General features: G+C 36.6%; 1 pseudogene; it reads right to left on the bottom strand.

Annotated features, from left to right (window-relative positions):
- Window positions 1-10646: 10646 nt before the first annotated feature.
- On the bottom strand, window positions 10647-11520 carry LOC145057192 (ethylene-responsive transcription factor 1A pseudogene; annotated as a pseudogene).
- Between the last annotated feature and the right edge of the window lie 3326 nt (window positions 11521-14846).

Genomic DNA, 14846 nt, shown 5'->3' with positions numbered 1-14846 from the left:
GCTCCACATCCCTACTTCTTCTTAGTCCCTGCACATTAGAACAAATGTGATAACCACAACCGGTATCAAGAACCCAAGAAATAGCATGATTAGAATCGTTAGATTTAATTGTGTATATACCTGCGAAAGATGGCTTGATATTTCCTTCCTTGATGGCTTGCAGGTACTCTGGGCAGCTTCTCTTCCAATGTCCTATCTTGTGGGAGTGGTGGCACTCTGCCTCCTTCAGGTTAGGGCAGGGCTTAGCGGGATCAACTTTGGTCCCACTAGAAGAGGCACCATCTCGGGCTTTAACCTTGCGATAGTTCTTCGATGAAGCTTTCCTCTTCTTTCCCTTTCCTTGACCAATACCCAAGACAGGAGCAGCAGGCGGATTGGGAGTTGGTGCAACAGACTTGTCTTTGAACCCTCAAGAGACCTTGGAGTTTGCTTAGGGTGACCTCTTCTTTGTTCATGTGGTAGGTCATCCTAAATTGGTTGTACATGTGAGGCAAAGAGTGAAGCACCATATTGATCGCCAAGTCTTCTCCAAAGTCAACATTTAACTTGCGAAGGCGGTCGACATACCTTTGCATCTTTTGCAGGTGCACGGTAAGAGATTCTCCATGACCCATCTTAGCGGAAATCATGTTGGTGAAAATCTCATAACGCTCTTGTCTCGCGTTTTGGTGGTATCTCTCCAATAAGTCTTGATGCATCTCGTACGGGTACATGTCCTCGTAGGACTTTTGGAATTCGGAGTTCATGGTGGCAATCATGATGCAATGTACCTTCTTTGCATCTCGCTCATGAGTTTCAAAAGCGGTGATTTCAGCCGGAGTAGCGATTTCGGGGTTGATCTTCTCAAGCTTCTCATCGAGGACATACTCCTTATCCTCATAGCGAGCAATGGTGCGAATGTATCTTATCTATTCGCTAAAGTTCGTTCCATCGAAGGTGACCTTTTGGCAAAGGCTCATCAACGTGAAAGAACTAGCAGTAGCGTTGTTAGCGTTCGACATCTACAAATAAAAAGGACAAAGATATATTAGAATAAGAATCCCTAATTATCACCCAATAAGAAAAATTAGGGCTAGGATCCAACAATAACATTTACATACTAGAAAAGGGATGCCGTAATCTAGAAGGTAAGTGAATGACGATTCACTAATTCTCCATCACAAAGCTTAAACTATTAGTCCTAAGTGTTTTGAGAATTCCTAGGTTCGGATGAGATTCATTGAAACTATTCAATGGCATGTTTAAATCTTGATATGCCCCTTTTGTTTGTGACTGGGATACCGAGGATCACAAAGCGGGTGTGAATTACCATGCAAATTCACATGGTGCCTTCATTGTAACGATCACCTATTCGATGTGCCGGTAAACCACACACGCTCCATTAAACTATGATAAACAATGAATCACCCTTTGCCACCTTTGCTTAGAACCAATTAGTGTGCCGGTAAACCACACACGCTCCACTAACTTCTTAGCAAGGGTGCAAAGTGTAATTTCATGGGATTGCATCAATTCACTTTTCCTAAAGTAACTAAGATTGGGAAATTTTAAAATATGTGTAGTTACTTTGTATTACTTATTATACTTTTAATGAGAGGATGAGGTTTCCCTATCCTACCCGTTCGGCTAACGACCCTCCACCAATCAAGCAAGCTGTGGGTGTGAGTGTACACCCATTAAGCGCCATTTTATAGGCCGCAACCTTATACCCACCTTATAGATCGGCTTCGTGAATGAGGCCTACTAACGGTAAGACTAGCATTTAGTTATACATATATATATATATATATATATATATATATATATATATATATATATATATATATTATTCTAGCAATATCATATTAGTATAAGGTTGTATTTTAAATCTTTTAAAATCTAGGGTTTGAAATTTAAGTTGTCTAAATTAAAACTTTTAATCACAAAATATAAATTTCAAAACTTGAGGGCAAGTTTTAAACATTTAAAACATGGAGGATCAAATAACAAATAATTCCAATTAACAATTAATATCCTAATTATCTATATTTGATTTTATTCAAGATTCCTATCAAGATAATTACCAAAATAATCAAAATAATTAATTAATTATCATATAAGGAAATTAAATATTTTATTAGTTGATAAATATCTTTAATTAGATCAAGATTACAATCATATATATCAAAAAATCGGATTAGGGTTGATCTAATATAATTAAGGTAAGTTTCCATAAGATAATCATGAAGAAATCCCGAATCTGGCCATTCCTGACGCCTGGACTCGCCGAGTGCACAAAGGGACTCGCCGAGTCAGGCTAACTCGCCGAGTCCACTTTGGAACTCGCCGAGTCCATGACTCAGAAACACAAAAAACGAATTTTGCAGTTTAGTTTCAGTTAATCAAGCAACAATTTAATGAAAACCAAGCTAGGCTCTGATACCACTGATGGGTTTTAGCCATAAGAACTTTCCTATGTGCGCATGCAAAACCCTAATGCTTGGATCTAGGCTTTCTAATTAAACATGCTTTGAATCCAAGACTTCTAATGGCTAATTAGGTTAAATAACAACATTGAAACAGATCTACAACCATACCTTTGAATTCCTTGTTGATCTTGTTGTCTTGGAGCTTCTAGAGTCACAATTGTCACTCCTCTAATGGCTTACAAACACCAATAGCAAGAAAGATGATTTAGGAGAGAGGAGAGGGGAGGAAATCGGTCAGGGTTCTCTTACTTTAGGTGAGGTGCCGATTTCCCTTAGCCATAGGGTCTATTTATACTTGTAGACTCCTTAAGGGTTACAACCTAAACCCTAATTGGATAATCTTCTCTTAAGGCTATCCAAATCCATTCCATAGATAACCCCTTGGATGATTTTGAAGCTATCCTAGCTTCTAGAATCCGTCCCTTGTATATCTATATGGATTTACAGTCTAAAGCTTAACTATCAAACAATTGACAGTTTATACCCTCTTATTTAATTAATCTCTTTAAGTCACCAAATTAATTCCAATTAATTCTATGACTTATATTAATCAAATAACAATATATTATTCTTTATATTATTCTCATAATATATTAATAATATTTACTCTCTCATAATAAATCATCCTATCAAGTTGCTATGGTGAAGGCAACCCAAAAGGACCATGCACAACTGGGTCAAATACTTGCCTAATATAGTTGCAGCCTTAGACACTATTCCAACACTTAGATCCTTCGTATATCTGGTCTATTTGAGTTGTAGACTCATAAAATGTAATCTTGGTCGTGAATATTGCACCATGCATGAGATCTAGGTCCTTGAGTTGGAATAGAATGATGTTAAGAAGTGTTGGAGCCTTTACAGCCATGCCAAGGCTTAAAGGTCTCGACTTTATGGGTAGACGCATAAACAGAGCCGGATCTAGAATTTGGAGTAATGGCTTAACCGATTAAGACCAGAAATGATGTATGCTAAAGTCTGATGGTTACGCTGGGTGTAACTTCCAGTACGCGCAACGTACTGGGTGGAGACCCCGATCCATGGGTTGGCGGTGTACGCCCCGCGTACATCAAGCAGTACGCCCCGCGTACTCATAGGGTTGACTTTTGTTGACTTTATAGGGTTTTGGTCAACATGAAGACTTTGGGTCTAGGAGGGGTAAAATGGTCTTTTACCCTCTGAGGATGAGTATAAGGGGTAAAGTTTAGTTGTGGAAGTCTTGATTATTAAATGATATTTTTTATGATTAGGCGAGGTAGAGTCGTCGTTGGGTTTTGGAGATAGCGAGTACGCGAGATCTTAGACTTTCCACGAGGTGAGTCTTCTCACTATACGTTACCTTGAGTGGTATTCTGGGTTGGCCAGAGGGTCTTATGTGTTATTTATGAGATTATATGCTATGTGTTATTTGTATGCTGTATGACTATATAGACCGGACCGGAGGGTCCAACGATTCAGACCGGGCCAGAGGGCCCAATGAGCTATGACTGGACCAGAGGGTTCGACGAGCTGCGGGACTGGAGGGTCCCGCTGAGGCATCTTGACCGGAGGGTCGGGTTTAGCCTCGAGTGGCGTATTTGTGGTATGTGGTATTTTGGGGAACTCACTAAGCATTATGCTTACAGTTGTTGTGTTTGATGTCTCAGGTACTAGCGATGATCGTGGGAAGGCGACGACTTGACTCGTACACACTCACACCGATGGAGTTCACATTTGAGAGATCTTGGGAATTTGTTTTGAAAACACTGTTGTTTCGGATTTGAAATTATGATATGATATACATTTTGTGGTTTTAAAAATTTAAAATTTAATTGGAAATTTTACGTTGTTACAAGTAGACTCTAAAAATCATGCGGCCATTAACTCCTCTACTCGATGAGTTTGGGGCATCCAACTCGTCGTGTTGCTCAGTCATAATGAATGTAAATTAATTAAGTATTATACCCGGGAGTCGGGATGTTACAAAGATAGGCTACAGGCCCTGCGAAACGGTCTAGTTATGCTGAAGGCTCGTATATGCATGTTGTTATATGTATGGTTATGTATGGTACTTGGGTGAAGTTACTAAGCTTTGACTTATAGTTTAAGTTTTATGTTTCAGGTACTTCAGATGATCGGAAAAAAGCAAAGGCTTGATCGTACACGTCCTTCGGTGGCTTGTTTTGGAGATATTATGATACATTAATTTTGGGAGATTTGTATTTGATCTTGGGTTCTTGTGATTTTGGGTTGATTGAAAACAATAATTTCTCTTTAATTAAAAATGATTTTTTTTTTGAGATTTTGGGATGTTACAAGATTTTTTTTGAAAATTTTGACTGATTGACTTTTTGACCAGGTTAGACCACCTAGACCGCCAATGACCACCCATGACCGCCTAACACAACCTAGGACCGCCCATGACCGACACCAACTAGCTTGACCGACTAGCATTAGTCGTAGACAGTAAGAGGCCTGCTAGTGCCAAGGCACCGCCATGTTGTGACCAAAAACGACTCCCAACATGTCATGACCAATATAAATGCTCATAAATATTGTTTTAAGGAAATTTAACTAAATCTATTAATATTGCAAACATTATGATCGATTATCTTAATAAAAATGGAAATTGATTTATTAGGATAATTACCTTTCCGTTTTTTTTCATATTTTGGTAACTTCTTTTTTTTTTTTTTTTATACATTTAGGTAACAAACTTGTTGAAAGTGTCACAGATGATCATTATGACTGGATATAACTTGCTATATCTGGTTATAATGGTCATATATGAATACTTCCAATAAGTTTGTTACCTAGATGTGTCCAAAAAAATAATTACCTAGATATGAACAAACTGTAAAGTTAATTAGCTTAATAAGTCAACAAAAGTACTAAAACCATATCGTAGAACAAGAAACCAATAGAAGAATGAACCGAGGTTAATAATGTAAGAGGCCACCGCTAAAAATTGAAAAAAGAAGGCTATGAATAAAAAAAAAGGTAATCCGTAATCAAATAGGTAATTCATAATCCTTTCAATGCTAAGAGCATGTTAATGAGGATCTATGACAATTTTTATTATCTTTTTGAAAAAAAAAACACAAAATTTTGACCATTTGTTTTATTTTAAGCATGGGATATGTTACTGCAATTAACTTTATTTTGAAAGGAAATCCTGTTTATTTTGATTCAAAGAAAGAAATTATTCAAAAATCATAGGATGATGATTATTAGAAAAAATAAGTGCATGCCTACCTCTCTTGCGATTGAAATATGTTTCTTTAGTCCAACATATTCTCTACATGAGCAACAAATGTCTCATTACATAAAAAACTTAATAAATATACTCCACAAGTGGCATGTACATGTGCACAACAATTCTTTCAACTAATGTTTGTAAAGCTATTTTGTCAATGTAGTTGTTGAAAGAGACGATTGTTTTGAAAAAAAACCATTAAACTCCATTTAGACGAGTAAATGGTAACATTTGTGTAACTTGATTGAAAAATCATGTCATAAGTCTTAAATAGAACATATTAAACCTATTATAAGGCTATATGGAGTGGGGACGTTAGGACAGCTCGCAACCCTTGCTTCACACTGCCGCTGGCTTGGGAGCTCACTAGGAGCACCTCGCCATTAGGGGGGGGGGGGGGGGGGGGGGGGGAGAGAGAGAGAGAGAGAGAGGTTCTTAGCTATTGTTTTTTTTTTTTTCTCCAAATCATATCTATTAAATTAACACACTACCATTCCCTATATTTTCTGTGCTAGACATGTTAAGCCTACGTGACATAAAAAAAACTAAACAAACATACGTGACAATGTGTTAGACTTTGGGGTGTGGTCAACATTTTGCTCGGTGAGCTAGACATATACCGTCCCTCGACGGTGGCATACCGAGGTGACATTGGTCGATGGTATAAATGTGTCGAGGAGGGAGAGGAGGCAACGACTATTTTGCATTTATTTATTTATTTTTTAAAATACCTTTTTAACCCACAAATTCAAATTTTATTTAACCACTTTTTACAATTCAAATTCACCTACATAATAATAATAATAATAATAATAATAATAATAATAATAACAAAAACTAGCAGTTAGGGTTTTAAAATTCAAAATTATAAAAAGCTCATTCACCCTCTATAAATACATCTACATCTTTAAACTCATTCCACAACAACCTACAAAAAATCAAACCTCTTTCAATCTCTTAAATTCAAAAATGTCTTCTCCTAACCAACAAAAAACCCCTAAAAGAAAAAAGAAAAAGGTTTCAAACACTTCACCAAGCAACTGTCGTTTGTAGTGTATCGACCTCAACTTGAAACACCCATATACTCACCACCAATGATTCATTGTCCCTAACATGTTTCATACTATACATATGGAGCAAACCAAACCTAATTTCAATTTCCAACCCATATTCCATCCCAACCCCAATTCCAATCTTCAATACAATTAATTCCATCCCGACCCTAATTCCAATCTTCATCTCAAATTTCATCCCAACCCCAATTTTCATCCTAACCCCAAATTCCATCACAATCTTAATTTCCATCCCAATCCAATCTCAACCCACTTCACAACCCAAATTTAACTCATTCGAAACAATATAAGAAAATATCTTCCAATCTATTGCATATATTCAACCAAATCCGAAGATCCACCCCTCACTCAACCCGACCCTCTACCACACAACCCTCAAGTCGACAATAAGAAAAAGGGAGGGACGACAATAAAAATTGGCCAACGAATGAAGAAAAGGCGTTAGTGGAAGCATGAGTTGATGTATCGGAGGATCCTATCATCGGAGATGACTAAGATAGAGAAACTTTTTATGTAAAAGTTTGAAAATTTTTATTAAGCACATGATGAGAGGCTTATACCGAACGAAAAAGATCAAATATATTCAAAACGGAGGAATACAAGAAAATATGCAATGAATTTTAATGGCGTCTATGTCAACTTGAAACGATCTTTGCCAAGCTGTGCTAATGATGCAAAAATCCTATCCAAAGCTCAAAAAGTGTACCGTAAGGAAAAAAAGAAAACATTCCAAAATATTAATTTTTTGGAATGTTACGAAGGACAAAGAAAAATGGTTAAAACAATACATGACAGAAGACTTCACAAGTAGTTCAAAAAGAAGTATGTAACATCTCCCTCTGGCACATATCGCAGTATTATCCACTTTGGGCTCCCGACACGAAAACTTCCTAGGGGCACCCATCCCTGGATTGATCTTGCTCGGGCACGCTTAATTGCAGAGTTCTTATAGGATCTACTACCCTCACGACTTTTAAATGCGTTGTGTTAAGGAAGATATCCACACCCCTTATAAGAAATGCTTAGTTCTCATTCCCAGCCGATGCGGGATCAGGTGCAACCCACTTGTACCCCCCATTATAGGGTTCGAAGTCCCTGTCGAACACATTGACCCCTGCCCCAGCTTTGATACCATTTGTAACATCCCCCTTTAACATGTATCACAATATTGTCCGCTTTGGACTCCTCGCACGAAAACTTCCCAGGGGCTACCCATCCCTGAATCGCAGGCATCGACGTCGTTTGATAATGATTCAATCATTCATGTCGTCGTTCTTCGTAAGTTCGTTCTGTCATTTATCATAGAGGGGAGACTGGGAGAGGGCTTATTCGATTTTGTTCGTGAGATACTGAGACTATTTAGGGCAAACGCCAAATGTGTTGCAATGCAAATCAACAAATAGTTACCCACGGGTAAAATTGTCAATGGTATCGGGTATCATTTCCTTGTATAAAGTATAAACTGTATAGTGTAACTTAATACATTTAAAAAATATATAATTTTTTTTTATTAAAAATCTAAACGTCTTGACGAGTCAACCCGTATATTTTTTGAGAAACTCATATATGACCCGTTTAATAAATGGATTGGCGGGTTGATGGGTTGAAAAACTCATCCCAACCCCGTTTATTTTGTGTCGTGTCGTGGGTCGTGTCGCAGGTCGTGTTGAAAATTGATAGACCTAAGTATTAAGTAACGTTTTAAGTCTAGCTTTAAGTCAAGTTTTTAAACGATTAACTTAAGTCTCTTATTGAGTAATTTTCAATCCAGTTTAAGTCAAGTTTTAAGTAATATTTCAAATGTTGGTTTTTTTTAAATGAAATGTTTTTTTTTTAATAAAAAAGTTAATTTAATTAAATTTAAAAAAACAAGAAAAATAGAAAAAAAACAATTTTGATCCACCCTGAAAATGACATATCATTAATATTGTGTAGTAAAATTGACATGACAAATGACAAATAAATTGAAACTTTCTATAGCATGATATGTTTCATTCTCTCAAGCGTTAGAAATTTATTGATTAAATGAGACATTTTGAGATATTGATAATCAATTTACTCAAAATTCTAAAATCAAATTTAATATAAATTTTAAGTTTTAATATGAGGTTAAAGATGCTCTAAGATATATATGAAACCAAATATTATTTTTTAATTAGAAAAAAAAAGTTTTGGGTCTTGCGAGACCGTACTTTTGTCGCAACATCCATTCGTGTGCATTTACTATTTGCTAGAGGGCGTACAAGTCGTTTGTTCCTTTCTCATTTTTAAAAGTTCTCCCTTGAATAAATCAAAAAAGCCGTTCTAAAAAGATAACAATAAATCAAGAATAAAATTTAAAATATAAATTTTCCAATCCATTAAAGGTGTCCAGATCCTCGTCATCTTCTAGATGCCACACTATTTTTTTTTCCTTTGATTTTCACGTAACATTAGGATAGAAAATATTAATATTTTCATTATACACTTGCAAAGATAAAATCTTATTAATTTTAAACCGGTATGCACATTCACTAGTTTTTATATTATGTTAATTGTAATCAATATTGACCTATCTAAAATGTGGTTTCCTATGAGACATTATCGAATATTTGATAAAACATGAGGAGCTCGCAAACCACAATCGCCTTTAACCTTAGCACCACTTCCTATAGGGCCGGTTTAGACGGTGGGTAATCCGGGCGACCGCCCAGGGCCCAAGTCACCAGGGGGCCTAAAATATCTGGGTTATGTAGTGTATATATATATATATATATATATATATATATATATATAAATTATTACATAAATGATTTTTAGGGCCTAAAGTTGGTTCAAACTCAAACTAGCTCAAAAGAGAAACAATTTGGCTTGCTTTTTATTGCTAATTGAACACACTTATAGTGAAGAATAATTGATATTTGTTTGAATATTTATTATATTTGTCTTGACGGGGCCTTCTTTTTTCTTTTTGCCCCGGGCCCCATATACGTTTGGACCGGCCCTGACTTCCTAGCTCCTAAAGAGTCTTGGCTTCGGACCAAGCATTCCCAATATTACAATATATACATCTGGCCTATCCGCTACAGATAAGGCTATGGAGAATGGACTCGGCAGAAGCTCGGTATTTGTTGAGTCAGCTCGGCGAACATTGCTCCTTAAGCTTGGCATGTCGAGCTCGACAGTCGAACTCAGTAACAACTTGTAGAGGAGAGAGTGTCTCTCCTTCTCCTCCTTCTATTCTCCCTCATTCAGCACACCACCCCATCTCTTCTTCCCAACTTAGCATATCTTCCCTTTTTTTGTTGGGGCTAAGGTGGAGTCAGATATGTCTGACACCACTCTCCTAAGCCTAACCTAATGAGGGAAAACATGCGTTAGACAACACATACTCATTGTATCATTTGACACAACGTTAGCTTGGGAATACAACTAAATAATAGGGTTAAGTTCTCTCTCTCTGAAAATACTTTCCATCCGTTCTTCTTTCTGTTTGAATTAGTCTAACTTAACAGTCAAAATGAGCTTGTGAGTATCCATTTAAAGTTCGTCCAACAGTTCATGGTGGTTTTTCGAAAACCACACGGCTGTTTTTGAGCTGATTGTAGTCTTCTAACTTCAAATGGCCTGAATTCGTTATACATTTTGAGTTCGTTTTTGAACTTCAGTCAAGCTATATAAATTTTAGTTCGATCAAATTTAAATCACCAGAGTTCTTTGCTATTTTATGAAATAAATAAATAACAACGAGTTTAAATGTTTGATAATAATGTTTAATAATTCTTATAAAAATTGTTGCGTTTGGAAAAATATGGATAGAATGTGCCAATGGATAAAGTGTGAGGAGGACCGTTTAGTGAACTATCGAAAATAACCTATATTCTTTAGAAATAAAATAAAATAAAAAATTGCCATTTCTAATTTTTTACAACAAAAAAATTGATAAAATAAAAATTGAACAACAGTCACAATCAGCGACCAGCAGCCGCTAACTGTTCGCCACGTGTGAATCTGTTTCCACGCTGGACTCTACTTCCACCTTCTTTGCCCTCTTTGGCGATCGATCTTCCGATGAGCTCGCCGGCGACGTTGACCTCCGTTTTGATGTAATCCGAACAGGCTCCGGCTCACCGGAATTAATTCGGAGTGGGAAGTTTAGTAAAGCACGAGAGCCACGCATCTTATAGGCCGCTCTGTCATAAGCAAACGCCGCATCCTCCGCCGTCTCAAACGTTCCCAGCCACACCCGAGCACCGTTCTTCGCCGGATCTCGAATCTCCGCCGCAAATTTACCCCACGGCCGCCGCCGCACACCTCTGTAGTGTTTCCCCCTCTGCTGCGTCACACCATCCACTTCCGCAGTCTGCGACGGGGATTCCGCTTGATAACTTAAAGTCTCCGGCGATCGCATAATAATCTCCGGCTCAGATTTTATAGTAGCAGTACTTGGTATCGATGTCATCACCGGCGACAGGAGGCACTCAAAATCCAATGCTTCGTGAAGAAACTGAGCAATTACCATGTCGTCAGAATCATTCTGTTTCAAGGGTAATTCACCCCAAGTGTCCGACAAGCAAGGAAACAAGGTGTTTGTCCGGCAATACATAGGTGGAGCTCTCATGCCGGAATTCATGGTGGAATCATCTAACAGATGACGACGAATTGACTCAAGAAGAGCAAAATCGGAATCAAACCCATTATTTCCCATCATTTTTGAAACAAAAATCGAATTGAGCAATACCTGAGACAGTTTTCAGTTGAAGAATCAGAAAAGGTTTAAATAGGTAGGAGATTTAGGAAAGGTTCATGCACCTGAGACGAATAAAAATATAAAATAATTAAAAATAATAGATTAATTAGTTGTTTCCAACTTTTCTTGACATGAGGAAAACGGTGGTTTCTTGGAAGGTGATTTATATTTTAAATTAAATTTAAAGTAGTGGGATTTTACGCACATGATTTTATCTTTTATGACTTTTATGTTGCAAGTGGCAATGTTGGTGAGGACGGATGACGTCATCACTTTTACCTTTCTTAATGGATATGGCTTGTTATTGGGATTGACTATTGAGCTCATGTGGATTGAAGTGAAGTACTAACCTATCAAGCCCATATAAATAAACCCGATATTGTATTTGATTTAATCCATTATCACCATATGGCCCAAACCCTAAAGTAACATTGGTTTGATATGATACTAAATTGGATTTCGACTAGCTAATGTAACATTGAAGAAGATACCAAACACCCGACTTGATGTTATCGTATGTACATTTGAGAACTCTAAGATTTATGAAATTTTTTTGAGCACATTGTTATTGTTCATGATGACGTTGAAATAGATTCCTAAATTTAATAGACGACCTTTTTACAAAATCTATAGTTAGTTTGGTGATTGGTGAGTCTATAAATACAATATGGTTAATTTATAATGGAAAACCAGATACAAAAATTTAAATAATCAATATCATCGCTTGTTTCATGATCTCTAAGCCACATATTTCTTTTTGCATGGCCGAGTTTTGTAAAGACTAGCAAGAAGTTAGGAAAAAAACTAAACAATTACAAATAGATAGTCATAACTGAGTTTTGTAACAAAACTCAGTGACTTTATGTTTGTGATTTGTATAAGAGACAAATGAAAAGAAAACGAAATTTTATCATTAGATAGAATCTCAATTATATTTTGCGACCCAAATACTAAAGAATTACGAAAAGTGCATATGACCCACAAAGACGTGATAATCACCACATCCATAGTTATACGTTTCATACCACACAAACATAACAAATCAACTCACCCAAACAATTCTCTACCGTACATGAATATTGGACTTCTCACCAAAGAGTAATTTACATCCAAAACTAAGAGTCCACTTAATGTGCAATGAGCAAATGGTCCATACTATATGGATGATTGGAGCAAATAGGACATAAAAATTAGTTATGGGGTGTGCGGATGGTATTGTTGCACGTGACATTCAATCGTAAGGAATCTCCGAATTTTGGGGCGGATTTATAAGTTTGGTATATGTTTTTTAGTAAAAGAAAAATTGTATGTATTATTATTAAGAAAAAAATTACTCATAACAAGTAATCATACACAACATAACATTTAAAGTAATTTTAATTAAAAAACTAACATAAAAATCAAAATCTTGTTACAAATTCTAGATTTTCTTTAGGAAAATTAACAATTTATTGAGCATCCACATAAAAACACAAATTCTATTCATAATAATAATATATAGAAACATTTTTAATTTTTACAAAAACCACCAATAAAGAAAACAAATCTAAAAATTCAAAAGTTCAAAACCGAAGAACCATTAAAGCTACTTGTATATCATTTTATGAACATGACATAAAATGTTGACTAAAGTAAATAACTTGAGCATATAACTAATGTTGTTATGGTGAGTTCTCCAGGTGCATGTTTAGCTCTTCATCCATGGATTCTGTCTAATAATTATCCGGGAATTCGCTCTGCACGAATTAAACAATTGTTGGGTTAGGAAGCCATATCAAGGGTTAGACCCCGATATTGCTCTCAGCCGCACAAGTTAGATTGCAAATATGCGAATTGCTCTGATATTCTATATAGTGTTTCTTACCCTTATTCTTTTATACATGCTTAACAGGCTTCTAAGAGTTTTTATAGGATTTTTGTGGTTCTGCAGGTTCATGGCTTGGCCCGGTTCTTCGTTTATTACCCGGTCTGCAGCGAGGTGCACATTTTGTCATTTTATTACTTTATTGCACCACATTCTTCCTTTCACATGATCTCTGAGATAGGATTCCGAAATTCGTGTACGATTATTTGTTTGTGACGGGTTGTGGTTCTTTACTGCTCATCCCAGGGGACCCAAGTCGGTATGCGGCTATCTTAAATAATCGGCCCGGGTACACCATTAAGCCCCCTACTATGAAGGGTAAAGAATATTGTCAAAATATTTTCCATTCATACTTGAGTATCTGGCTTGTCTATTGAAATGTCTGTCGTATGGGGTGCATTAAATGTTGACATCGTCAGAAGGTGTGTCGCCTGTTTTGATTAGATTGCCCCTAACTAATGCATTAACCGGTCTCAGTTGTAACTTAACGGATAAAGCTTCAGTTTGTTAGAAGCTTATATATCATATTCTCTTTTTACTCTGCACATCACGATTACCACTGATAATGGCAAGGCAACAGTTGTCTCTGAAGTAGATAGCCTTATGCTATATCGATATACGTATGAGTATCACTTGTCGCCCATACTTGGTTTTCAACTTCCATCTTTGTCATCATCTATTATGGAAGACCCCTTCGGTAAGGTTGGGTTTTATCTTAGGCATCTTGTTGCTTAAAGGTTACCTCCATCTTCCTTCTTTTTGAAGGTGCTATGTTTTTTGCTAGATTCACCATGTACAACTGTGCCCTAATGCGGTATCGAAGGTGCTAACTTTTGAAGATTTATGTGTTGCCCATAAAAATACCACTCAATCTTGCCTTGTTTCGCTATTTCTATTGCCTAAAATCTACAATGATGAGTATTCTTTTAGTAGTCGTTACTCCCCCTTCTCTTTTGATTTATCTCGCACAAATGGTAGCTGGAAGAGAAAGTTTTATTGGGTCGGTGTACATAGCTTATGCCTTCCTTTTTCTCCTTGCTATGTTCCTCTTGGCGATTATTGAGTGTTTTATATGACGATTTATCCTCTTACATAACTTTGTTTACTCATTTATGTGTAAAAAGATCGTACTTGCCAGAAGTTGTACTTACCTTGTGCCGTATGAGCTTTTTTGGAACGCTCGATGTCAACTACTAGTTTTATTAGTGTGTCATTTAGGTTTGTCTGATTACTCATGCTTTTTACTTGATTTGGCAATGTTTTTACTTTCCTTTGTTTCATGTAATCTCCTGATATAAATGTTGTTATTGTATACTTTTTATTTGCTCATTAAATGTCGTCGATGGTAGTAAATACCCTTTCAAGTTGACGTCATATTTGGCCAGTGAGATTTCTCTTGAAGCAATTATGCTGGATGATGTGATTCCAGATCCAAATGTGGACCTAGTTATGGTGGTTGCTGAATCTCCTGTTAGAC

Source organism: Lactuca serriola, chromosome 6 (assembly GCF_051521515.1).
Source record: "Lactuca serriola cultivar US96UC23 chromosome 6, Lser_US96UC23_V15, whole genome shotgun sequence".
Lineage (NCBI taxonomy): Eukaryota > Viridiplantae > Streptophyta > Magnoliopsida > Asterales > Asteraceae > Lactuca > Lactuca serriola.
This window is presented reverse-complemented; position numbering and strand designations above follow the sequence as displayed.